We start from the raw sequence: 27,488 nt of genomic DNA, 5'->3' as shown, positions 1-27,488 counted from the left end.
CTCTTAGTGCATGTGCCCATCAAAACAAATTTTACGTCGTCTGATTTTGTATGCTGTTGAACTCATTATGGAATACCATACCGTAGTATTGATTCCTAATTTGGCATCATAGAAAAAATTAATGCAAGGAAAGGAAAGTTTCATCCGAAACTGTCTCTAATGCAGCTTCCATAAGTTTCCAGGAAAATTTATATTTCTTTATGAAAATAAACTGCAATTTTGACGTTTCTATAAAACGTTATTACCCTTAAAATTTTCAATAATGAAATGCTACATGTTTGTCTTTCTGTCTTCATATTTTCAAATTCTGTACCCTACAAAACTAAAAGCCGCATGATTGAATTGTTTACAAGTCTTTAGCCGGTTTAAATAGTTTAAGGGGTTAAGAATGGGTCAAAACTTAAAAAAAATGTATACATTTTGTACATAGATTATTTTTTTTATTTTTTATTTTTAATCAGCTCATGTACGTGTTTCGTCTGTACAGTGGTAACGTCATCAGCTTTGAATGCTATATTTTTGCTTTCGGTTTTGATTCTACGTGATGGCACCGAAATACTTTTTATTCACGACTTCATAATAATATACACGAAATCTGGACAATAATAAATAAATAAAAAAAGAATTTTTAAGCAGATTTGTCGCTTGGGTAACGCCGGCTGCCCCCCCTTCTAGTACTAAATACATATCCTATAAAATTTGTCAAGAGTTATGTTTCATACGTTGTTATCGTCGACGTTCTGAATGTAGTTGAAAGTTAATGGCGGACAATCCTATCCGTAAATTAAAAGGTTTGGACTTCTCAATGTGTCTATAATTATTAATGTTTTTTACTACTTCAGATTCATTTGTGATTCATAGGAAAGTTCACATATCTAAACGTAACCTATTTTAAAGCTTTAGTTGAAAAGTCAAACCTCTACTGAGTATTAAGGAATTTTATGAATTTATGAAAGTTATTATGATGCAAAACCAATTATTTTACTAAAAATAGTATTTGCTCTTTAATACGTCTTTCAGTATCGAAATATGCAAAAAAAAAAAAACTACACATTTTTAAGAATTTCTCCAATCATTTTATAGTTATGATATGAGGACGCCTTATGTCCGTGAAATCGGTTTATTTCTAACCCTGAAATTAATATTTTGAAGTAAAAAAAATGAACAAACCTGAACAAATTTTCCGATCAAAATAATATTTCCAATATTTATTAATAAATATATAAGTATTCTGGTTTCATGTTATTACAAAATCATAATTTTGGAGTTTATGCAAATTGCAAAGAGTAAAATATGTTTTATTAAACTCATAGTTGATACTCGTTGACTATATCTATACTAAAAGAAGGAAGAGAGGATACGGATAATTATTTTTAAAGTCTACTTTCTACAAGTGAATTTAAGATTTTGATATACATTTTTTATCAGCAGCTTATTTAAAAATATTTGAAATTCCAGGTTTGAGAAGTCTTTGATTTTTTGTGGATGTTTCCCAATTAGAGAGATTTACATTTTGGTTAATTACAAATTATTTTCAATTTTATACTTTATCCCAATTATGATGATATAATATGCATTTTCATTAAGAAAAAATGACGCCCAATTCATAGGTTCCAATAAACAGTGTCTGGTCAGATTTGGTTCCTGATATTAATTTATTTATAAAATTCTCAGATAAAATTCACAGATGAAATTACGAATAAATCTCCAACTTCTCTGTTTAGAATGATTGTCTAAATAATCTTGTAAAGTTTTTTTGACCCTGCTGTTAAAGTTAATTATTATTTAAATAACCAATCCTTAACATAAAAAGGAGGGTTTTGTTAAATATTTTGTACTTTCATTTGTTAATGAATTTGAGAAACTGTAATTATATTACGGATAAAATTTAATACTAGGATCATCATATGATCTGTCACCGTTTACTGCGAACTTTGAGTCGGGCGTTCTTTTAATTGCCTTTTATTGTATGTTTCAGCTTAAATTCTCCTAGTGAGGAGTTTCGAAATTTCCCTCTGGACATCGATACTTCAGAGTGTTCCCCTCTGCATTATATTTAAACTGATAAATAATCAACAACTACATAATGATGTCTGGGACGTTCTCAAATGAAGTTCCATAATTTTTCTGAGAACGAAAACAATCGGCTTTCTTGAATTAAATAAATATTCAGTGCGAAATTCCGTATAGATTCCGAGTTGCTATAAGAAAGTCAGGGGTTTCATCGAAAAAAACATTGTAGGGTGAAATGTTCCAAGATGGCAACAATAATCCAAATAATACAATTTAATCTATATAATAGTCTGCTTGTTCGTTCCTTAGTTAATCAGTACATTACTCTGACAAAAAGCCAAATAAAAATTTTGAAGGTCAAAATACTTCAAAAAAGTTAAATTTATGACAAGTTCCAATCTGACAATGCTGAACAAGAATATAAGATGGAGCATTGTAAAAATATATTATCATTGTTGCAATTTTGTGAAAAAGAAACTTCTAGTAATATCAATGCAGTTATTCTGCACCGCAGAACTAAGTCAGTGAAACGTTATTTAAAAAAAGCGGAGCATTCGAAAGAAAAAGTAAAAAAGATAACATTGTCTGCGAAGAGGTGCTGGCCTTTAGAAGTAAATTAAAGATTTTAACTTACAATGTTATTTTATTATTTATATTGAACCATATGTCAATATTACTGTTAGTGTTTATATTACTTATTAATCTACCTCATTTGGATCAGTTCTCTATCTAAACTACAATTAATACTATTTATTTAGAAATGTTAGTAAACCTATATTTCCGGCTATAAAAAAACTATTTTTTGCGCTATGAGAAAAAACATCAGCTTTATCAAAACAAACAGCTCCGTTCCGTCTTATCTGACTATGGTTGCACAACCTCTAACCGCACCTCTCCTGAGACGGCAGTTTTAATTCCAGTTGCAAGTATCTATAAACTCAGAACGAATGGAAACAAGGCGGAGATAAGCAGAGATCACTTACTACGCTTAGTTTCCAAATGGTCACCCATTTGATAATAGCCAGGCTAATCGTTGCTTAACTACGGCGATTTGGCAAGACCTGGTATATCAACATAATTTATTCCTCACTTCGTGTAATCTCTACGGGTTTGTGGTCATAATTATTATAATGCATGTTAAAGTAATTTTATTCGTTAGTTTAATTAATCATTTCTTAAATTTTACTGTTGTATTTGGTGAAAGTATGTGCACTCTCAGGTGCCGTTCTAATGCAAGCTACCCTATTTCCATCACGATGATAAGATTTTCTGGTCCTCGGTGCAAGAAAATGTTGTAATAATGTTTAATTTTAAGATCTCATCTGAATACATTCAGAACATATTTTCAACTTGACCTTCGTTTCATTTCAATTGTCTTCATAATATATGCGTTCCACCGGGTGTCGGAATCATTAGCCTCGGAGGGAAATTAAGAACATCTCATCTGCCACATGTTTAATTAACTCTTCGCTAATAATTGGGATTTCCATTAAGACATAATGCGCGGATATAATTCTGGAGAAAGTAATTTCATATACATTCCTTTTGGACAGAGAACTCGCTCAACTGAAATTCACACGACAAAAATGAATTATTTTTTAAGTTACGATAGTCTTATATAACCTTGTTATTTTCTCGTGAATCTTATTGGATGAGCAAGAACGTTTGATAGCCATAAAAAATCGATAGGTTGGATACAAACAAGGAAATGTTAAATGTCGTCCACATACATATCGCTACGCAGGAGGTGTTTTCAATAAGTGCCCAGACATTTTTATACAGACATTCAAAAGTATAGACTTTGAAAATTCAGTACGTCATTGATGTACATCTTATGATGCGACTGACCAATTTTTATGATTTCAGGTTCGATAGAACAAATAAAGCAGGAACTAGAATGCAGTCTACTAAAGCCTGATTTTCTCAACTGGTGAATTTTAAAAATGCAATCTGAACGTGAAGACACTTTAGGAAAACGATATGCTATAAAATTATGTTTTAAAGTTGGAAAATGCCACAAAAACCTCCGGAATACTTCAGACTGCGGTTGGACCTTGTATAAATCGAGCACCCGTTTTTGAATAGCATAAAAGATTCAAGGAAAGGATGGAGTCTCTTAGGGATGATGAGAAATGGGGGAGGGGGTCTAAAAAAGTCAGAACACCGTTGATTTGCCAAATAAAGGATTTCATGGAAATGACCTTCGTGTGCCTATAGAGACAATAACTATACAGTTTGATATCAGTGTAGAAACTCTACACACAACTGGAAATGCGACAGATTTTTGCGAATGCACCATTTCATAACTCCATCGTTGGCACAGACTATTTGACAAAGATGGGTATTGAGACAGTATCTAATCCTCTCTATAGTCCAAACCTTGATCTCTGTGACTTTTAGTCATTCTTTAAGCCCAAGGAAAAGCTTAGAGTCTGTTGTTATGAAACAATTGAGCAGAGGAAAGAAGTTGACGAGGGTCATTGACACGGTCACATATGTGAACTTCCATGATGCCTTCTGGAGGTTGTTGGAACGGTACAACTAGGGCATTGCGAAGATTACTTCGAAGGTAATTAGAGTTTCAAGTATGCACTATCAATAAAATGCCCATACGAAAAAAGCCTGGAAACTTATTGAAAGCACCATTTGTTATAAACTAGACGTTTCTACCGCCCAAAACCAAGCTATTCGATAATGGGAGGAAATGGGTCTTCGGCAAAGGAAGCGAGATTAATAAAAAGACGATGGGGGACACTGGTATCCTTTGAACTTTCCAGACAGGAAGACGCCTTATGGTCATTGGTCGATTTCCGAATAATCAGTTACTCTCAGCTAACAGGAAAAATGCGGAAGTAAGTTTCTATTAATCAAGTGTGGCGGTAGGAGGTGGCAGTGGTCAAGTGATTAACGACACGAACTGACGACCTCGGTGTTCGAAACTCGAATCCAGTTCCACAAAAATCATTTTCACTTATGACGTTAACAACCTTCACGGACTTTCCAATTTTTAGTCAATAAATTTAGGAATCAGAGTTAATTCATGGTGAGATTCAAGTTGAGGACAGTTGAGGACAAATCGAAAGTTTACTCCAACCGACCAAAAATTATAATGGCAACAGATGAGATATGGCCATAACGCCTGGAAAGTTGTTTCCCGCCTAGAGAATCATACATTAAAACTGCATCATCAGGGAATTTTTCCATTTAATAAATACTGGTAAGAACCGTTTTCATATTTAGTCAAATGTTGTATTGCGTGTTTATTAGTTTCAATCCTCACATATTATTGTTCATTATTTTACTGACAATTCAATCACCTTTTTAACTCTTATTTTGGGTGCTTTTGCTATTCTTAATTAATTATTTTCTAAGAAAACAAAGAAGTAGCGTTACACACACACACACAAACACACACAAACACACACACACACACACACACATATATATATATATATATATATATATATATATATATGTGTGTGTATATATAAACACAATTTTATATTCTCTTTGACTAACTTTGTCTTCATATAATGCAGTATCAATTCATGCCAGTACCTGCAAATCCATAGCTCCCTATAAAAATTCATTTGTTTATATCTTTCCTCTGAACGAAGTTCTTTGAAACTCTACGGATTAAGGAAATTCTAATATTTTGTGAGTATCCTGTTGAACAATGAATTCTTAAATTACAATTTACAGTGTTAATTTGCATTATTTTATGACAATCGCTATTTTCTTTTTTGGTTGTATCAAGATTTTTGTTCGGTTGTGGTTACTATATAAATAATAATTATATTTGCTTAAAATTCCCAGAAACTTTTAGCTGGTAAACTTATTATTTACTTCTTGGTTTATATACATGCATATATATATATATATATATATATATATATATGTGTGTGTGTGTGTGTGTGTGTCTGTGTCTGTGTATGTGTGTATGTGTGTGTGTCTGTGTGTGTGTTTGTGTGGATGCGGGTGTGTCTGATTACTTCTTTCAATCACATAAATTTATATATGAAGACATGAGCTAAGTAGAATGTTATGAACATATATATGACAATTAAGCTACACAGAATATTCAGCGTATGAAACGCGGAATATACTGTGTCGCATAATTGTCATATATATTTTTATAACTTGCTACATATATATATATATATATATATATATATATATATATATATATATATATATATATATATATATCCGGGCGTTCTTTCCTGAGATTAAAATAAACAAAATTTGAGGACTTTACTGCATACTAATAAAATTTGAAACGAATCCATCTCAGGATACCAAGATATGTAGTATAGTTATTGAAGAACTATTTATAATGGTTATATATATCGCATGTATTTTACTTGAATATTTAATATATCTTAATAAATCCTATTATGCCCTTTACTTTTATTTACATAGAAAATACTTAAAACGTATTCCACCACCATATTTACTAAACGCATGCACATTTATACAGCAATAATACAGTATGTGGTGATAGTAACGTTTTCCGTCTACAACAGTGCAGAGGAGTAATTCATAGCACTTTACTAAAAAGTTGCTAATTCCATAACAGAAAATACTTCATTTCTTTTAAATACATACGTTTGTTCTGAAAAACTGGACTTAATAGCGCATAAATAAAAATAAAATATTTAAGTATATTTTACGACTGAGCAACGCTGGACAACATGCTAGTATATATTTCTTTCTTTTTAAAATTTGAATATCATTTTGTTTTTACGAGGATAAAGCAGTTTACGGGATGGTTGACATTCACCTGCAATCTATCTTGGCTCGAACCGAGATATCTTTTTAAGATTCTAACTGTTCCTTTTAGGTGCTATTGCTTGTATCTCTCTTGCATTTAGTTCACCGTGTATATTCAGCAAGTAAATTTCATTTTAAACAAATTTTAATTACTTTCAAGCAGTTTGCTTAAGATTATATAGATTTAGAAGTAATGATTGGACCATGTTTGATAGATATGAACAATTTGAAAATTCATCAATATTTATCAATTACTTATTGAAATTGCAACTGAAATTCCCTTAAAAAGATAATATGAATCATACTGAGTTATAGTAATTGCGAAATAATATCCATCATAATGAATTTCGATTAAATGGTATGTGAAAAATGATATGTGAAAAATGGTATGTGTCTTGTATTAAAAGATGAACATATTTTGTAACAAAGAGAGATTAAAGGAACAACATGATTGGAATAACTCGATTATATTTTATCAAAGTTGACTTGAAATGTTGAATAAACAGAAAAATGAGAGTAGAAACATTACCAGGGACACACACACACACACACGCACACACGCACACACGCACACACACATATATATATATATGAGTGTGTGTGTGTGTTTAATCATAAAGAAATATATGCCACTAATGTATATTTTCAATAACATTTTTCATATTTTCCAAAATTAATCAAGTTCAATTAAACTGAATGCACAATTGCAGAGCATATATATATATATATATATATATATATATATATATATATATATATATATATATATATATATATATTCATATATATATGTATATATGTATATATGTATATATATGAATAAAAAAGTAAAGTTACATACGACGTTAATTACATTATGAAGCCAATAAGGGTTACAGAAATGGGGGGGTAGCTGTGAAACCACTTAAGGCCGTAAGTTTCCGAAGCCAAATGATGTTTCTCATCAGAAGATGGGAACATGTCGTTATTAGAAGACAATGCCGACTTTAAAAACATTCCGATTAGAAAGGAATAAAACACAGATGAGAATTAGACAAAAATAATTTAGCTGGGACAATTATAAAAGCAAAAAAAAAAAAAAAAAAGCCATAAAACATAGTAAAAGCTAAAATCTATAAAACATGTATAATATAACTCCACCACAAAATTAAACGTTATGTTTGCTGGGAAAAAAGCAGCAGATCGTTTGATTATTAAGAACATTCTAAAAATGATATTAATTTATATGCGTTACTAAATTCATAACAATATCGGTATACTGACTTTTATATTCAAAATAAAAGAGGACCAATATCTGCTCGCATCTGAACAGATTTCGACATAGGTAACATGCTTGTTTTTTTTCTTTCGATTTGAAACTGATTATACCGATGTTTTTGTAGCTTTCTATACCACACACGTACACAGTTAAGCGCGTGCACACATATGTACATGCCTACTGGATGCCTATTAGACAACGTCCTCAGGTCTCTTCAGTCTCTCTGTACCGAGGTTTGTCAGAGCCCAGACATGAGGATACTTTTCGGAAGTAAACCCATTACCAAACATCAAAACAGCATGCTGTGCTGTCTCCTAAAGCCATCCAGCACGTTTCCCTTATTGCGAACGGGGAACCACCTTTATTAATAAAGGTCTGAATTCTCGAGGTTCTGGCCTCCTATCTCAAGCAGTTTCAGCAGCGAAAATAGGAAATCAAGAGACTTAAATGTTCAGCCATGGACTATTTTGAAAAGAAAATGTGGCTGCTTTGCCACCAGTACTCTAAGTTTGAAAAGTGGAATTTGAAAAGTGGAGTTTGAGAAGGAGAGCAAAACAGCAAGGAAATTATTAACTGAGAAAACAAAAATGATTTACCTCTCTGAATATATATATATATATATATATATATATATATATATATATATATATATATATACATGCTGCACCCTGCCACGCGTTGTTGTGGCTCAATTAGGTGCAATAGCAAAATCCCCATATTAAGAACGCCATATTAAAAATGACTTTTGGAATGAATACCACAGTTCTCCCCACGTTAAGACTTTTTTTAAAATAAATTGTTAGTTGAAAGCACAGAATAGTTACCAAACACCATCCCTCCCCATGGTAAGAATGGCTAAAGAAAATAACGGTTTTCTTTGTAGAAACGTATCTGTATATCACCTACAATTTCTTTAATGAAGGAAAAGCATTCAGACTTTTTTATAAAAATCAACTTCTTATAAACAAAAAGTGTATTTTCACTGTTAAAAGTTTTCTGGGAAAAAAAAGAAAGCTTTAACCTAACAATTTATGGTAAAAAAAGCAAAATCCCAACAATCGACTGACGTATAATGTCACAATATGTTTTTTGCAGATTTGCCGTTTAGTTGTATAAACAGCCTACAACCCTGTTATCAAAAAAGGGACACGTTGGGTCGTCACCGGAATATATCAAAAAGTTTGTTTACGTATATTTATTTTAGATTAACCACATTGTTTAACAAATGAAAGGATTAAATGTCTTTTATTTTATAGTTTATTATTGTTTTATAATTAAACATTTAAAACATTAAACAATACAAATAATACGTTGTTTAACAAATAAAAAAGAAATAAAAAATGAAGTTTTAAAATGATTAAATGTGTTTCATTTTATAATTTAAAACTTTTATTTTATAATTTAAAATTTAAAACATTGAACAATACAAATAAGATTTTGGCTTTATTTTACATTTTATATTATACTCGGATGCATATGAATTCAATATTTAACTTCATCTTTCATTATTTATTTTCTAGAACAAACCAACATTTTATTTATATTGTTTAATGTTTTTATTTTTAAATTATAAAATAAAACATATTTAATCATTTTAAAACTTCATCTTTCATTATTTCTCCGTTTTATTTGTTAAACAACGTTGTTAATTTTAATTAAATTTTAATCACAAGATCATATTTTCAATAATCACGTAAATATAAACAAATTTTCTGTTTACGATATATGTGCACCGTTGTCGACTCAACGTGTCCCTTTTTTATAACAGGGTTGGAGGCTAATTGTAGAAGTAAACGGCAAATCTGACCTTTTTATATAATTTCACGCTATCTTATTGTTTAATAATAAATTGTTAGCTGAAAGCACGGTATACTTACAAAACACCCTCCCCTCGCCAATGTAAAAAATAAAAAAAATAAAAAGTTATTATTTCAGCACGATACGAAAAATGCATAATAAACTGTACTTTCACCTAACAATTTGTAGTTTTAGTAATAAAATAATAATAATGTTAATATTTTGAAATAATAATGTTAATATTTTGAAAGGCATTAGTAACATGGGAAGGATAGTAAAAATGCAAAAAATAAAAAAATATCGTGAAAGTTTAATTTACCCCCCCCCCCCAAAAAAAAAAAGACTGTAAAAATAGCGTGATATCAAAAATGCATAAGCACCAAAATGTAGTTTAATTTTACAGATATTGTTCCCGGGTGCATACGATGGCAGATGGTAACTGTACTATGTTTACATATATATTTTTAATATCTAATAAATGTAAGGTGGAAGCACAAACTAGTTAGAAAACACCCTCACCTACTCCGTAAGAATGGCTTTCGAAATAATAACTATATATATCATCACGGCACCAAAACTACATAAGAACCAAAAAGTTCATTTTTATTGGTCAATGTAATCATTTCAAAGCTTCATCTTGCAGTTTATTTTTTTTTAATTTGTTAAGCACATGATCACATTTTCAATAAGTATGTTATTATGTTTTACCCATTTAAAGATTATAAAACATGTAAACACACTTTTGCTCGATACGGGTAACGACTTTTAAGAGTCCCTTTTAGTGATTACCTGGTGTGAGGATATATGTACACCTAAACGGCCAATCTGCCCCCATAAATCCGGTATTATTTTACTTTAAGGCCTGTCTCACGTTCGTAGACAGGAAAATAATGCTTTGTAGATTTGTTTCAGTGTGCTGAAAACGAATCTGCAGACCGTTTCCGTCGCAAAAAGTAGTTTTCATGATATGAAGAAATTACTTTTTCGAAAAGTGGGCGATGTAAATGTAACTAGGAATGGGCACCCATTTTGTGGCCACGTGAGAGAGCGGCATTTTTGTGTGTTTATTTTTGTTTTATTTCCTTTACATGGTAATAACCCCTGGACTCTGGGACTATTTTCCATTTCACAACCCTAGCCATCGTTTACGCTACGCGCGAGCATAAACGAAGGCTGGTAAATATGCACTCGCGTATGAAACTGCCTTGTCAAAAAAACCTTATATGCAATAGACACGAAAGAAAATGCCCCCTCTCTCAGGTGGCCAGAAAGTGGGTGCTAATGTTAAGTTAAATTTACATGGAAAAGTGATCACCAAGTTTTCGGAAAAGTATCTGCCGGAATAGATACTACATGTAAAGTATTTTTTGCGACGGAAATGGTTTACAGTTTCGTCTTCAGCACACCGAAATCTACAAAAAAAGTTTTGTTATATACGAACATGCGACGGGCCCTCGGGGGTGGGGGAGAGAAAAGTTTGCATGTAAAACTGAAAATGAAGTCGATAGAAAAACAAGGCCGATAGCCATTAGTCGCGTGCTCTCGTGTATGAATGAATGCGTGAATGTAGGATTGACATGAAATTCTTAAAGATAAACTAAAATGACCGAAAAATTGGCTGAAATGACTTAAATAAATAAAATAAAAATGACTTAGAATGACTTTATTGAACTTACGGATGAATTGAATGACCTTAAGAATGAGTTGAATGCTTAAAAATAACTGGAATCCTTCAAAAACAACTTGAATGATCTGGAGAATGACTTGAATGGCATTGAGACTGACTGGTTGTAAAGTGGGTGATCATTTTACATTAAATTAATACAGAAGAGTAATCCCCCACTTTATATCACAAAGTTACAAACATAAGTACAGCATATAGTACGGACAGATACTACACTTTGATCTTGGCCAAAAGGCCAAGAAAAGCTGTATTTGTTTGCTCCCCCCACCGAGCAAATTAGGCACAAGGCCGATTTTTAATGTGAGGAGTGAAGGAGAAATGGGGGCCAACTCCCCGGGGAGTAGGGGAGCTGAATAGTGACAATTGGTATGGGGGGTTGCCCTACATTGACCAAGGTCTTATATGTGGGGGAAACCCCACATATGATATTTGCCTGCAGTATCTGCCGGAATAGATACTACATTTTGATCTCGGCCAAAAGGCCAAGAAAAGCTTAAAAAGCTAAGAACAACATCTAGTAACAACAGACCTTTGATCTTAACCAAAAAGGACAAGCACAAATGTGTTATGGACAAACCGACAGACCGACCGACAGACCGACGAACCGACCGACTGGCCGACGGAGTGACTTATCGAGTCGCTTGCACGCGACTAAAAATGCATGCTATTTTTTTCCGGAAAATCTAAACAATCAAAACCTTATAAAAGTTAAGATGGACAAATGCATCTAAAAGTAATATATAGGGGATGTTTTTGTACTTATCGATTAAACAGATATTGGAATATTGTAAATCGGAAGTCATGGTGAATGGGTAAAAATAGTTCCGCATTTACTGGAAATATTTTTATTTTATTTAATAATTTCTGTGTTACTATTTTAACGATTAAAAAAAAAAGTGTATTATAGTCAGAATCGTTGTTTCATCAGTTCAAAATGGTAAACCGGAAGGATATTCGCTAATCGGCTCGGATGAAATCGGAAATTTTGCCCGACGAGTAAAAGTTTTTTTTTTTGTTTTTAATAACGTGATATTTACTTTTTAATATTTAAAAACACAGTTTGATGATAAAGATTCACTGTTATAAAATTCCACAGAAAACGGGATTGTAAATTTCTAGTTTATCGATTTTGAATAAACCAGACGTTCCATTTATATATATATATATATATATATATATATATATATATATATAATGATATATATATATATATATATCATTATGTGCGTTTGTGTGTCTGTGTAGTTTACGTTTTATTAAGTGCATAAATTAAATATTGAAGGAAAGCTCTTATTTCGAATGATTTGGGAAACGTTTACCCATAATTACTTTATATTTTCAACGATTTCCTAGTTTTAGCTTATATACCAATTATTTGTTGCGGAAATATACTAGGATGTCATTTGATATTCACATGATAGCCTGACCAAAATATTTCCGTAATGTAATTCACTGTTAATTCATCAAAACTGAGAATACGATAAATAAAATGACTTGGGTTTATTTATTTAAAAAACGTTCAAATGCTACAAAAATCAACCGATTATACATAACGCACTCATGCACACCTACACATATTAACATTTATTACACTTTATATATAATAACATAAACTAGATTTGAATATATTGATCTTAAATATGTTATAGCAATATTGGTATTAACATATATATATATGTATATATATATATATATATATATATATATATATATAATCTTTATTTATGTATATAATCGTATACGAGGTGCCTTCAATAAACCTTCAGATTTTTGTCGTAGAGGCACTTTTATTCATAGTAACACATGAAATTCTGGTCCATTTCGAAGTAATCTCGTCTGGTTGCATTGCCCTTGATGCACCGCTCCAACAATTTCTGGAAGACCCATATATATATATATATATATATATATATATATATATATATATATATATATATATATAAAAGTAAGTCCTCTTGTATAAGCTTGTCAATGACCTTCGTTACAGCCATTTTCATCTCCTCAATTGTCTCATAACGACAACTTCTCAAGTTTACTTTGAGCTTAAAGAATAACCAAATAGCATAAATAGTAAGGTATTGACGATAGGGAGGATTAGGAACTGTCTTGATGCCGATCTTGGTCAAATAATCTGTGACAAGAATGGAAAACCCTTGAGAAAACATTCGTGCAAATCTTCCGTGTCTTATTATTGTGTTTACAGTTCCCACACTGACATCAAACTGTGCACTTAGTGTCTCTACAGACACACGGCGGTCCTTATCCATGAAATTCTTTATTTGGCTAATCAACTCTGATGTTCCTACTTCATTACTCCTCTCACACCTCTCATCATCCCTAATAGACGCTCTGTCTTCTTTAAATCACTTATACCACTCGAAAACTGGTGTTAAATTCATGCAACATTGTCTGAACGCAGTCTGGAGCATTCCATACGTTCCCGTAGCATTTTTCCAAAGTTTAAATAGATTTTCCTTTAAAAAGTATCCTCGTGTCCAGATTGCATTTCTGAAATTCACCAGCTATGACAATTAGGTTTTCGTAGTGTGTATTCCTATCCTGCTGTAGCTGTTCATTTGAACCGGAATTCATAAAAATTGGTCAGCCATCTCATAAGATGTATAACAATAACGTACACGATTTTCAAGAGCCTACGACAATTTAAAATTCCTGTACAAATAACTCTGGAAGGCTTCTCGTATATGTCTGTGAATGCACATATATATATGTATGTATATGTATATATTAATATACATATGCATATATATATATGTTCAGTATATACATATGTATATATATATATTTATCTATACATATATATGTGCATATATGTATTTATATACATATGTAGTATATATATATATATATGACTGTATATATATATATATATATGACTGTATATATATATATATATATATGACTGTATATATATATGACTGTATATATATATGACTGTATATATATATGACTGTATATATATATATGTATATATATATGACTGTATATATATATATATATATATATGACTGTATATATATATATATATATATATATATGACCACATCGTTAGGCAATATATAATGATTCGGAAAATGTAAATTTGTGATCACAATAGATGTCCGATTATATTAAGCGAATATGATGGAAATATTTTTGATTTTCATAATGTTAAAATCTTTTTTCTTAAATATAGAAAAACCTTACGAATATTTAGCGCAGTTATGAATAATATTATATAAACAGCAACGTAGAATATCGAATAGAAACGTTCAGTTGAAATAGATTGTAATGTATGAGAAACATATATGAAAGACTCATTATGTGGTGTTGCTGAACGAAGACATATACGCATAATCATTATGTAATACGGAGCTTATATGATATTCTGGATAGAAACGGATTGATCATTATTCAATTGATGATGGATGAGGATATGATATGCTATAACAATAGAACAAAATCCAATGAAAATTTATCACACACACACACACACACACATATATATATATATTAATTTGATGCAAAAATAATTTGTTTTTGACGTTCAACTTCGAGTCAAAAACGCCATTATTTTTGCACCAACCTAAAACATATATCAATAGTGCAGAAGCGAAATACGAATAAATATTTGTACATGTATTGAAAATGCGGTTTCCTATTGTTTAAACATACTAATAACTAAAACAAAAAAATACATGTGGATCACTAGATTACACACACACACACACACACACACACATATATATATATATATATATCTATTGAAAAGAAATAAAAGCTTTAAATTAAAATTTACAAAGAAATTTATTGTTTAACAATATATATAACAATATTTAAGATATCTTTAATTCAGCTGAATTACAAAGAATGCTATACTTTTCATCAGGGGAAAGGGACAAATTAGCAAATTATTTTCACATTCCTAGTTCGGCAATAAATTTATTTCTTACATTCTTTCTTCTAAACAAAAGAATAACATTCTTTGAAATATCGTGGAATAAGTTACTTGTAAATTTTAATTAACAGTCTTGATTTTTTTTGTATTATAATAAGCTCTCATTCCTATTATGTTTGATTTTAATATAATTATTTATGTTAGATTTTAGTTAACATTTGCTTGTATTAAATAAGCGTTTCATTCGTATTACCTGAACTGATATATATATATATATATATATATATATATATATATATATATATTATAATGAGCTCTCCCGAGTTCGACATATGAGGTTCCGAAACAACAACTAAGTAGTTCAGAAATCCACGCAGATAATTTGATTATCATCGTGAGGGCTTCGTGTAGAACCAGGAAATGATTGCCACAAGACAGAGCATACAGTAGACCATAGGTTTTCACATCAGCATTTTTCCTTCTCCAAGATGAACGTCTTAACGAAGACTTGGGGTGCATCTCACCTAGTGAATTAATGCGATTGGTGCGCCTCCAGATACCAACGAAGGAATACACACACACACACACACACACACACACACACACACACACACACACACACACACACACACACACACATATATATATACATATGGGGGTATACATATGCATATATGTATATACATATACATATAACTATCTATATACATATGTATATTTAATAGGCATTCAGGTATATACATATCACTTACATAACATATACATATATATGTGTGTGAATGTACATATATGGTTATATACGTGTTCACTAATATACTTTACGACATCCCCAGATGTTAATTTAATTAGATATAACGACGGGTGTAATCTATCACACGTGCGCACCTACACTCGCAAATATACACATACAATATGCATGAATTTTATATAATATCCCCAACGATCAATATATATATATATATATATATATATATATATATATATATATATATATACATATATATATACATATATATATATACATATATATATATACATATATATATACCATATATTGCACACTGACATATATACACACACATATCTATGAATGCATTTATATAAATGTGCATGATCTCTCTCTATATATATGTATATATATATTTATATATATATATATCGGTATATATATTAAATTCACATATATGTGTATATAATATATATGTATATATTCATATATTATATATATGCATATAATATATTAATCTGCACACACACACACACACACACACACACACACACACACATATATATATATATATATATATATATATATATATATATATTCTTAGCATCCAAATGATCATTGTTCTGAATTTCATTTCATACCTAAATTTTAAAAGTGAAAATATCCGCTCACTTTTTTCACCTCCCCCAAAAAGAATTCGATTACAAAAATATGCAACACGTATAAGTTACATGCCGTTATTATTTTCTATCCAATTACTGTCAGAATTTTATTGTCATTTATTAGTTTATTCTTTATATACTTGACTTCCATCGACGTCTATATCTTACAAAACATTTTTCTCTTAATATACGATACACTTTCCAGTGCAATTTCAGTGCATATTCAATGCATATTTAATGCATTTGTGCCATAATGATTGGAATAGAGATGTAGTTCCAAAACCTATAAAAGTTCATAAGAAATGAAACATCATGATAAAAATAACTGCATGAAATGAATATGAAAATAAAGATATGACAGCATCTGGGTGACTATTTCCAATTACAGATGATGACGATTGTACGCAGCAATTTGGCTTTAAGAAACTCAGAATAAATAGATATTATGAATCGACGAAATGTGACGAAAAGGAAAACAACTCGGGTTTTTTATCTGTTTATTTACGGATGCAAAATTCAGACCTGAAGTCGTTTCCTCCATTTTACGTAGTTTCCGGGATCCTTGAAACCTAATTGGTCATGTTGTACTAATGTAAGTAAAAGGGTATCATCATTATACACCTGATAGGAACATTAAACTAATAATTAAAAAGCACACTTGAAATGATGAAGGCCATTAGTTAAATTTTACATTGATTGAAGTGATGGGCACATGTGCTCTTGAAATAAACTTAGCAGATTTTTTTCATCATCTTCATCCGGCCAACATCCTGTCAACATAAATTCAGAATACATTACTTGCAACTATACTTACCTTTTTCACACGTTATTACGGATTAAATTCAAATGACTTTTTAAGTATTGCAAAATAAGAAAAAACTTTAAACATTATAAACAAATTACACGTGAAAACAAGTAAACAAATAAATAATAACAAAAACAAATACTTTCACGCATTTAGTCGTAAATATTATATTTATATGCACACAGCATGTTTGATACTTAAATATATTTCCTCAAAGTAATAATAATAATAATAATAATAATAATAATAATAATAATAATTCGCCATTCCCCTCCCCCTTTTGTGTTTGTGTCTGCGTAAACTAACACCACATTAAATAAGTGAGAAAGTCAAGGAGGATGGAATTACCGAGGAGAGCAGTAGCCAGACCTCCGCTGGATAAATGCAAGGAGAACTGGGACCTTCGGGAGGCTTAATGCCAATGATCGCAGCCAACGAGAAATCAATGGTAAGAAATGGTGAGAAATCAAATTCAGCTACAAAGGTTACGACAGAGGTGGAGAGTACTGGAAATCTGAAAGACTTGTTGTCACATAGACTCCAGATAACGCGAGAAGTTGTTCTCAAAAAGAAATTTTCGATGATGGCCTGTGTGACAACTCTTAGTGTGCAAATAATAATACCGATTGTTGTCAGTGCTGATTACCTGTGTTAGGACTCTTAATGTTAAAGTTAATAATAATAAATCGTGAAGATTCAACATCAAAAAGAGATATCGATATCACCTGCTGAAACGCGCGGAGAGTACAAAAGCATTTAGAAGTCTTAATGACACTTTGATTACACAGAAAACGAACAATTCTTATCAGAAAGAAAGTAATGGTGAAAGAATGTTGCGATAACGCAAAATGATTTGTAATGGCTATCGAAAACGGTCAAGAGTTACTGAATATCTTAGAATACTTGTTGTTACTCAGATTACAGACAACTCCTCTTGTTATTGCAAGTGAGCAATCACTAATATTAACTTGTGTGAAACCTACTAGTGAGTTAATAATAATATGTATATGAACCTCCTCTCGCAAATCCCAAAGCTAGGAATAGTCATGAAGTCTACGAGCGCGAGACGAAAAAACAATTTTTAGACCTCGACTGGAAAGGCATGAAAGAATAACATAATTTTAACCAAGTTTATTGGATTACGGGTGTTATAAGCATAAAATAAATGTTAGATAGCTTGTGTGAGCATGCAAAGCGATTTACAGTAATGATTAAAAGAAATGAGCACTGGAAATCTGAGAGAACGTGTTATTCAGATACCAGGAACACCACTTATTTTTACCAATGTGAAATCACTGGTGATTAATTTAGAAAGATCTGCTAATGTGAAAGGACTACTACTACTACTGTTTAAAAATAGGTTAGAATTAGAATTGAAGTTTTTTTTTGTTTGCCAAAAGTGTGTTTGGACCAACATATGTAAAGCCACGTGAAAATTAGTCAGGTTAGAAAACACATTTCTGGCGTCATAAACAAAGGAGATTTCTCAATATAGGAATCTAAGGGTTCGAAGTTACAAGTCAGTTGGTGAGTTGGTCAGTTGATGAGTTAGATTCAGTTGGAGTGGAGAGCCCTTAGGGGCGAAGGAAGGAGAAATAATGTAATGTAAATCAAAGTTTGAATTCCTGACACCACCGATCGGCCGATTGAAGAATAAAGAAATCATCTATATCTTGTAAGTGTTTCTAGTGTCGTCATTTTTTACAACAGAAAAGGCAAACGTATTTTATCATCATCTTATAACGAACTTTGTGTAAACCCTTCCAAGAATTATTTGTCCTCCCACCATCTTAAGTGATGTATAGCTTCCTCTTTATATGTGTTAAGAACTGTTGCACCAATATCTCACAGTCCGTATTAATATGAAACCTCCAAGAATTGTCACAGTCGTCGTCATGATGCCATATGTATAACTGTCTTCCCATCAGAATTGTCATCACCATCATTATATATGTGCTCCAATATGAGTCTCCGTTAATGTACTATGTAATAACATGGGAAGAACATGACATAAAATCAAGGAACTGAAGCCACAAGATTATACTTTTTCAGAAATAAATAAATAGAATTTATCACAGTAAATAATTATGAAGTATTGATGAAGATGTACGCACCGGGGAACGTTACAGCATGGACAGTACTGTAAATCCGATGAGGCAGATTGTCACTAAAATCCCAGAAAAAAAATCCAAAAATCCAACGACCTTTACAAGTGAGAGCGCAAAGGCAAACGGCTGTCCCGAAAACGCAAAGTAATTTACAACAATGATCAAAGAGAAATGAATGTTGGATATTATGAAGGAATTTTTTGTCACCTGTCTGATTTTTTGAGATGAGGATTGATTTTACGGATTCATCGCACTACTGTTCAGAAACATTTCTGAGTTCGATAAAATAAACCCGAAAAAGGTTAGAGTTTACCTCAACTGAACCGTTGTGAAAATAATATCAAGATGAGAATAGTAGTCCGAAGAATCAAAAGAATATGGACTTGTCGTCACTTTCTCATCTTTTGCTAACAAGCGTTTACTAATACTGGTTCGTTTTTAGTGAGTAATTACTATTACGTGTTATAATGATGAAACTGATAATCTGTTTGAGGATAACAGCTTACACACAAAATGAATTGACACACGTCCTGAGGGAATTGTTCTGGATCGTTGGCTAGGCATGCTGTCATTCGTTTTTACTTTTTGCTGGTTTGAAAGCAATGGAAAAATAACAAACACGAACAAACAGAAACAAATAGGATGCGTTCTGATAAGCTTATAGATACAACCGAACTGGCTGCTCTGAAGCGTAACAGGGATTTTCTCTCGCTGTTGCTCTATTCTCAGCTTTCAATGGAAAACAAAGACCGGTATCAGCGGGTAATCAATGGTAAAATCCCACTAGATCTACTACTACTACTACTACTACTACTACTACTACTACTACTTACGCATCTGTTTAGTCTATAACACCTGTAAGAGTAGTGCGCGTGTAATTGCATGGAAAGTGTAGCAAAAAACCCAAACAACACCTCTCCTGAATCAGCACTGCTTGAATCCAGTGGCAAGGGCAAGTCCAGGACGACTAGAAACAATGCCGAGATAAACAGAGAGAACAATACAGCACCTGGAATTTCCAAATGGTCACCCATTTAGTATTGACCATGTTTAATGTTGCTTAACTTCGCTGATCTAATGGAAGCCAGTGGGTCAACATGATTATTACGTAAAACTACTATTACTGCTATCAACAATAATAATAGAACAGCAAAAAGAAGTCATTGCATTGATCGACTTTAAAAATGCCTCAAGCATGGATAATCGAAGACGTGTAACATATCTAACAAACGTATCAAATTTCTGGGGAAAAAACAATGGGAAAATAGTGACTAAAACCAACAGCTGGAAGCAAACATTTGTAAGATAAAATACAAATGCAATTTTAGTGGTGTTTTTCTATCCCCACACCTGTTCATCATAGCCATAGTTCAGCTCAACATCATACTGGATAATATAGGAAACAAACAGAGATATACAGGGCGCTTCATGCGTAGAGTTGAGCTTAAATATTCAACTCTTTTGAAAAAAAATATGAGTTAAAATTGCGTGTAAGCACAAACCATGATGAAGTTACGAACTAAAAATATGAACTACATAGGACAAATAAGGGAAACCCTAAAACAACTCAATACATAGAACTTTCTGATCGAGAGGTTTTCGGTGAGCAGACACTAGCAAATGAACAGAAATGAATAAGAATATTAAAATAAATATCCGAGAAGAACCAGGAAGTTTCTTGAAAGTTAATTTTTCTTTTTACAAGAAGGTCACCACTTATCAAGGTCCGGAAGCCACTCAGAGATAAGGGTTATTGTAAGTACAGTACATTGTACGTTAGTGTTGAGATTTCATAAAGTGTCTACTTAAGGGGGCGATTCATCAGGAATTTGTTTACGTTGGATTTGAAGACATCCAAGTTGTAGTCAGGTGGGAAACAGGCAGACGAAACAGAGTTCCACTGGCGTGCTGTTCTAAGAAAGAAGCTGTGTTCATAGAATCTACGTTTTGATTTAGGCACAGATAGAGAGTGGGGAAAATTTTTGACAGTGGCTTCAGCTAGACGGATGTTTTTCGTAAAAGATTGGCGAGGGGGACCAGAGATTGGAGCTCAGACGAGCACTTGCCATGGAAATAACGGTAATATATTAAACAGAATACATTTTTAGGGGATCTTTTATTAAGAATCTCTGAACCCTTCATAAACTGGATAAAAGAAAAACATGCATCAAGAACAAAGAATTAGACAACGGCTAATCAGTCACAATGCACCGACAGATGATATCGACGGAATCGGTGTAAAAAGGAGAGAAGGGGAAAAGATGGCGTCAAGGATTATATAAAAGACTATAAAAATCCATAACGAAAATACAATGAGTCAGGAAACAAAAAAAAAAAAAGAGAAAAGAATACTTAATAGACATTTCTTTTTTTTTTCAGATTAATAAAAGAAATAACGCAAAAATACATATAGATATTATATAATAATTTTGTAAAAAGTGGTATAGTTTATAAAAAAACAATAGAACACTTCTCTCCTATTAAAAATGTTTTGGAAGATGCAAAGAGTCGGTGCTTACTGGCATAGCACCATACTTTTTTATGCAATGCAGGTCTCTTATTGTATTAACCAAAGTATATAAGGTTTTAATGTCTTTATTTAAAATTTAATTTGCTCAGTCTTTCGTGAACTTGTTTGCATATAGTTCCCATTTGATTATGTTTTGGAAGTGTGCATGGATTTTGGGCCACAATCTGAAATATGAATGGAAACTTGATTTTAAGTTTTGACAACAATTATGAATTTCAGGTTAATAAATTTCAGATTTAATCTAATGATCGTGGAGTTAATTGAAAATAAACGTAATCATCAATTCTACCACGAGTTATCTTCTCTTGTCCATTGACCAGAAGTAGATTAAAGATTTTATTTATTTTTGTAAAGCCTTGTTTACTTCAAACAAGATATTTTGTAAATTACATGTAAAGGATGGTATTTGAGACCACGACTACTGCGGAATACGTAAAACGACTTTTCACATTACATTTAAACTGCTCAAGGTTAGTATAGTTAGGGAAGCAGAAAATTCTAAAGTCTTGCTATAAGAGCAAAAGACTTACAACAACAACAACAACAACAACAACAGTGAAGGGATGAAATGTTGTTAGTCGACGAGTTTAACGAGTGCATGTACGTCGAGCGAGTGTAAATGCTATGAGTTCACCAGAACCAATTCCATTAATGTACTTATAAAATATGCAAAAGAGAAGCTGCTATTCAACAATAAATTGCAAGCAATATTTATACATATGTACACACACACACACACACACACACACACACACACACACATATATATATATATATATATATATATATATTCATGTACATACGTACATATATATGCATAAATATATGTATTTATATCTATATTTTTATATATAGATATACATAGAAATACATATATAAATATATTGTATAAGCTCCAATAATAATTGTTGGGCTTGGCATTATCCAGATAAGTCTCCTCTTGTGGATTTGAACTCTCTCTTTTCCTCTTACGCATTGAGCTATATATATATATATATATATATATATATATATATATATATATATATATATATATATATATGTGTGTGTGTGTGTGTGTGTGTGTGTGTGCAGTCAAACAAGTTTTGCCTTTTTGATAAAATATTATAATGATAAAATTTAATATATACGATTAAAATTTCTAGCTATACTAAGTTCAACATATCGCATATTAAAACATTAATAAGTCGAGTACTTCTAAAAAATCACAATTACAAAAGTAAATTCAATAATAAAACAAGGAAATTTAATTTAAATTCTTGAATATGAAAAAGACATCATCAGCTTTTTACCATGTAGCTGTTATATATATATATATATATATATATATATATATATATGGAGATTTAAAAACAAAACAAGTGTTACATTGATGGTTCCTTAAAGTTAAATACAACTTCCCTAACTGACAACATATAGACAAAATCTTATAATATATATAATTTATATATATATATATATATATATATATATATATATATATATATATACATACATTTCTGCAGCAACACTTTGATTTGAGAAGCAGTAAAATACAGAAGACGTTGTTACAATGATAATGTTGTACCAACATCTAGGCGTTTATTGGAAATTATAATAGCAACTAAATGTTCTACCCGGCGTTTTCATGGAATATTTCACTTTATTTTAATTCTTGTAAATGTGTATTCTGTCTTTCTTCAAGCTTTTACTATTTCTAATAGGATTTTGAAAGTTAAATTCAATATGGCATGCTTTGCTTAATGAACAAACCACATTCTTATGAAACAAAAAAATTCATTTAATTGTGATAAAGTTAATTTACTCCTTGTTTATAAAAGTATAGATGTAAACAATTTTGAAAATTTTCACTTATTTAATATATTAAGAATAGATAATAATTTTTAAATCAGTTTAAATTATTTTCTATTGGAAGTTTTTAATGCTATAAAATGTTTGTGTCCGATTTTAAATGGACACGATGTAATTAATTCTTTCTGCTTTAATTATTAACACAACTTGATGAATTTTATGAAAATGTGGATGTAAATAATTTACAAAATTATTTTATTATATTAAGAATAGCTAATAATTAATACTACTTCGTAATAACTATACGTTTTTTATGAATGAAAGCGGGACGTGTTCTAACTTATTTAATTTTTTATTAAATTATTATTTTTCAGATGATTTTAATATTTCTATTAAATCCGCTTATATTAGATTGATGATTTGAATAAATCTTTAATTAATTGTAACAATCAATATAATTTTTCAATATGTAATGCAATGTTCCTTTGAGATGATATATCTTTATATATATATGTATATATATATGTATGTATACATATGTATATATATGTATGTATACATATGTATATATATGTATGTATACATATGTATATATATACATATACATATATAAGCGTGGTACAGTTTTGAAAAATAAAAATAAAAAGGTGTATTTACTGCGGTTCTTCATATATAAACTGGCAGAAGTGCTTAATATACGTCGTGTAAAATTGTCCTTATAGCAATCACAAATTAAAGAGGAAGTTCGGGGACATATTTAAAAATATTTTAAACCCAGAGTAAAATTAGCCAGATACTGTGTTAATAAGGAGAGAATACGACATAAATTATACCGTTTGTAACCATAACACTTGGATCTATCTTTTCAAAACTTAGAAGAACATTGAATTCTTCAAACGGTAACATGGTGACAAAAATTTGCATTATTTAAAAGAGTTATTATTCTGTGGAAACTGCCCCCAGTCTAAAATTGTAGAGCATCGATTTGTAAAAAACGTGTCGTGTCTAACAATGAAAAAACATAATACTATAGGTATACTCCTGTAGTTAATCTCAAGCAACATCCGGGGGCAATCCTTAGCATTAGTTTCATAAATTGTTTTAAAGGGAAATGAGTTGGATCACAGGTGATTACTTTTGATTTGTGCAAATAATAATTACTATGTTAAGTTTTTGATATGATTTCTTAAAAAAGTACATATTTTTTATCATCCACGGGAAATAAGATCCGTAAGACAAATAAGTGACTACAGAAAATGAATACTCTGTTCAGAACCGATAATTTTAAGACAATTTGAATGCTTAATGTACTGATTAACTATTATTTTGAAACTAGAACATAATTGTGTCGGTAAACTATAAGAATTTCTTGACTTATGTTCGAGTGAAAAATTTCTTTAAAAATAATTTGTGCTACTAATAGAGATGATTAACCATGCGGACGTCATGAATCCAAATGCAGACAATAGAACTTATTTAATACCAATATGAATGAGAATGGAATCCTAGTGTAAATTGACGAAAAAACATGCGTCGCCAGTGTTTACAGTAGCGACTATTTATAGAGAGTAAATTTTTATATGAAAGCAAATAATTACTTAAATTATTCATTTTTCATAGATATATGTTTTTTATTATTATTATTATTATTATTATTATTATTATTATTATTATTATTATTATTATTATTATTATTATTATTCACTAAAGGTGCTCACGCAAGTAATCATTAAAGATTTTCACTGACAACAATCCGCGGTGTTCCTGGAGTTTGGGTAAAAACACGTCTTCCAAGATATATAGTACTCTCTACTGCTTTCGTTAAAGTTTGCCAATGTATTTGCGTTAGTGCAACAACCATTTACCATTAATTTATCGCTGATATTATTATTATTATTATTATTATTATTATTATTATTATTATTATTATTTATGATTTAAAGAAAAAGCATACTCTTCTCTAGAGATTTGAGGATTTCTTTCCGAATTTAATCTAGGCGATAGATTAAATTTTAACTAATTGTTTGATTTTCTATTTGCTTTTTCTCGCATCTTCAAATTGTTTTATCCAGAGGCTAAAAATGACCCAGGTTTTAATAGCTAGTATTTGCTTGACGAAATCCAAACACATACACATACACATACGTAGACGCATCTTTACACAATCTGATTTATGTACATAAATATATCTACATAAATATATCTACATAAATATGCCTGGTAATTTAGTTAAAAACATCAGGTGATCGATTGTAGGTGTTACTGGATTTAATTTATCATATGTTATTTAAAAACTATACATTTTAGTGTCTACTGTGGGTATCCGTGTTTCATCGATCTTACCAAGCCGAGTCTGGGGTAGAAAACCGGCTTACAGTGGGAGATGGACTTTTCAAAATAATTCTGTAGCCGGAAATATCGAGAAATAGAAAAGTTTGTACATTTATCTATCTATCTATCTATCTATCTATCTATCTATCTATCTATCTATCTATCTATCTATCTCTCTGTCTCTCTCTCTCTCTCTCTCTCTCTCTCTATATATATATATATATATATATATATGTTCTTGGGTTACTGTTTTTCCAGGGCTTTTTACAAAAGCTAAGTTGGACAAAACATGCCCATGACTGTGTAGCCTGTGTAGCAACGTATTACTGCTTATGTAAAAAAAATAAAGGGTATATATATATATATATATATATATATATATATATATATATATATAAGAAACGTGTAAAAAATGTAAAAATAAAAATAAAGGATGCAGTTTAAATATATATATATATATATATATATATATATGTATATGCCCCTCCCTCTCTCTCTCTCTCTCTCTATATATATATATATATATATATATATATATATATAGAGAGAGAGAGAGAGAGAGAGACACACATATACAAATTTAAACTGCATCCTTTATTTCTATTTTTACATATTTTACACGTTTCTTCAGACATATATATATATATATATATATATATATATATATATATATATATATATATATACACCCTTTATTTGTTTTACATAAGCAGTAATACTTTGCTACACAGTCATGAGCATGTTTCACCAACTATGTATATAGAGAGACAGAGAGAGAGAAAGAGAGAGAGAGAGAGGAAGAGTAAAAGAAGGCTTCAATAAAACCACCTTTTTCTAATATATATATATATATATATATAATCTGTTTATTATATAAAAAATATTGTTTACATACGTGCATACATGTTTCAGTGGAATCTCAATTCAAAGAGACCACCTCATCATACCAGAAAAAGGGGACAATATTGATTTTTTTGTCTGATGTAGTGGTCTCTTTGAATAGAGATTTCACTAAAACATGTTTGCACATATGTTACTAATAATGTTTGTACGATAAACATTAAATATGTAACCAATAATGTTTGTATAAGAAACATACGATATGCCAGATCTG

At 30.7% G+C, this 27,488-nt stretch overlaps 1 protein-coding gene and 1 pseudogene across 1 annotated transcript in view; both read right to left on the bottom strand.

The window, feature by feature from the left end:
- The window catches only part of LOC145279599 (uncharacterized), a 1,226,395-nt gene that overhangs the window by 1,121,411 nt on the left and 77,496 nt on the right, over positions 1–27,488 (bottom strand). The window lies entirely within an intron of this gene.
- LOC145280537 (U2 spliceosomal RNA) lies at positions 11,625–11,772 on the bottom strand (annotated as a pseudogene).

The sequence above is a fragment of the Euprymna scolopes genome, chromosome 7 (genome assembly GCF_053919585.1).
Source record: "Euprymna scolopes isolate OS-2025 chromosome 7, ASM5391958v1, whole genome shotgun sequence".
Lineage (NCBI taxonomy): Eukaryota > Metazoa > Mollusca > Cephalopoda > Sepiida > Sepiolidae > Euprymna > Euprymna scolopes.
Note: the sequence above shows the minus strand (reverse complement) of the source record. Positions and strands in the feature narration are given on the sequence as shown.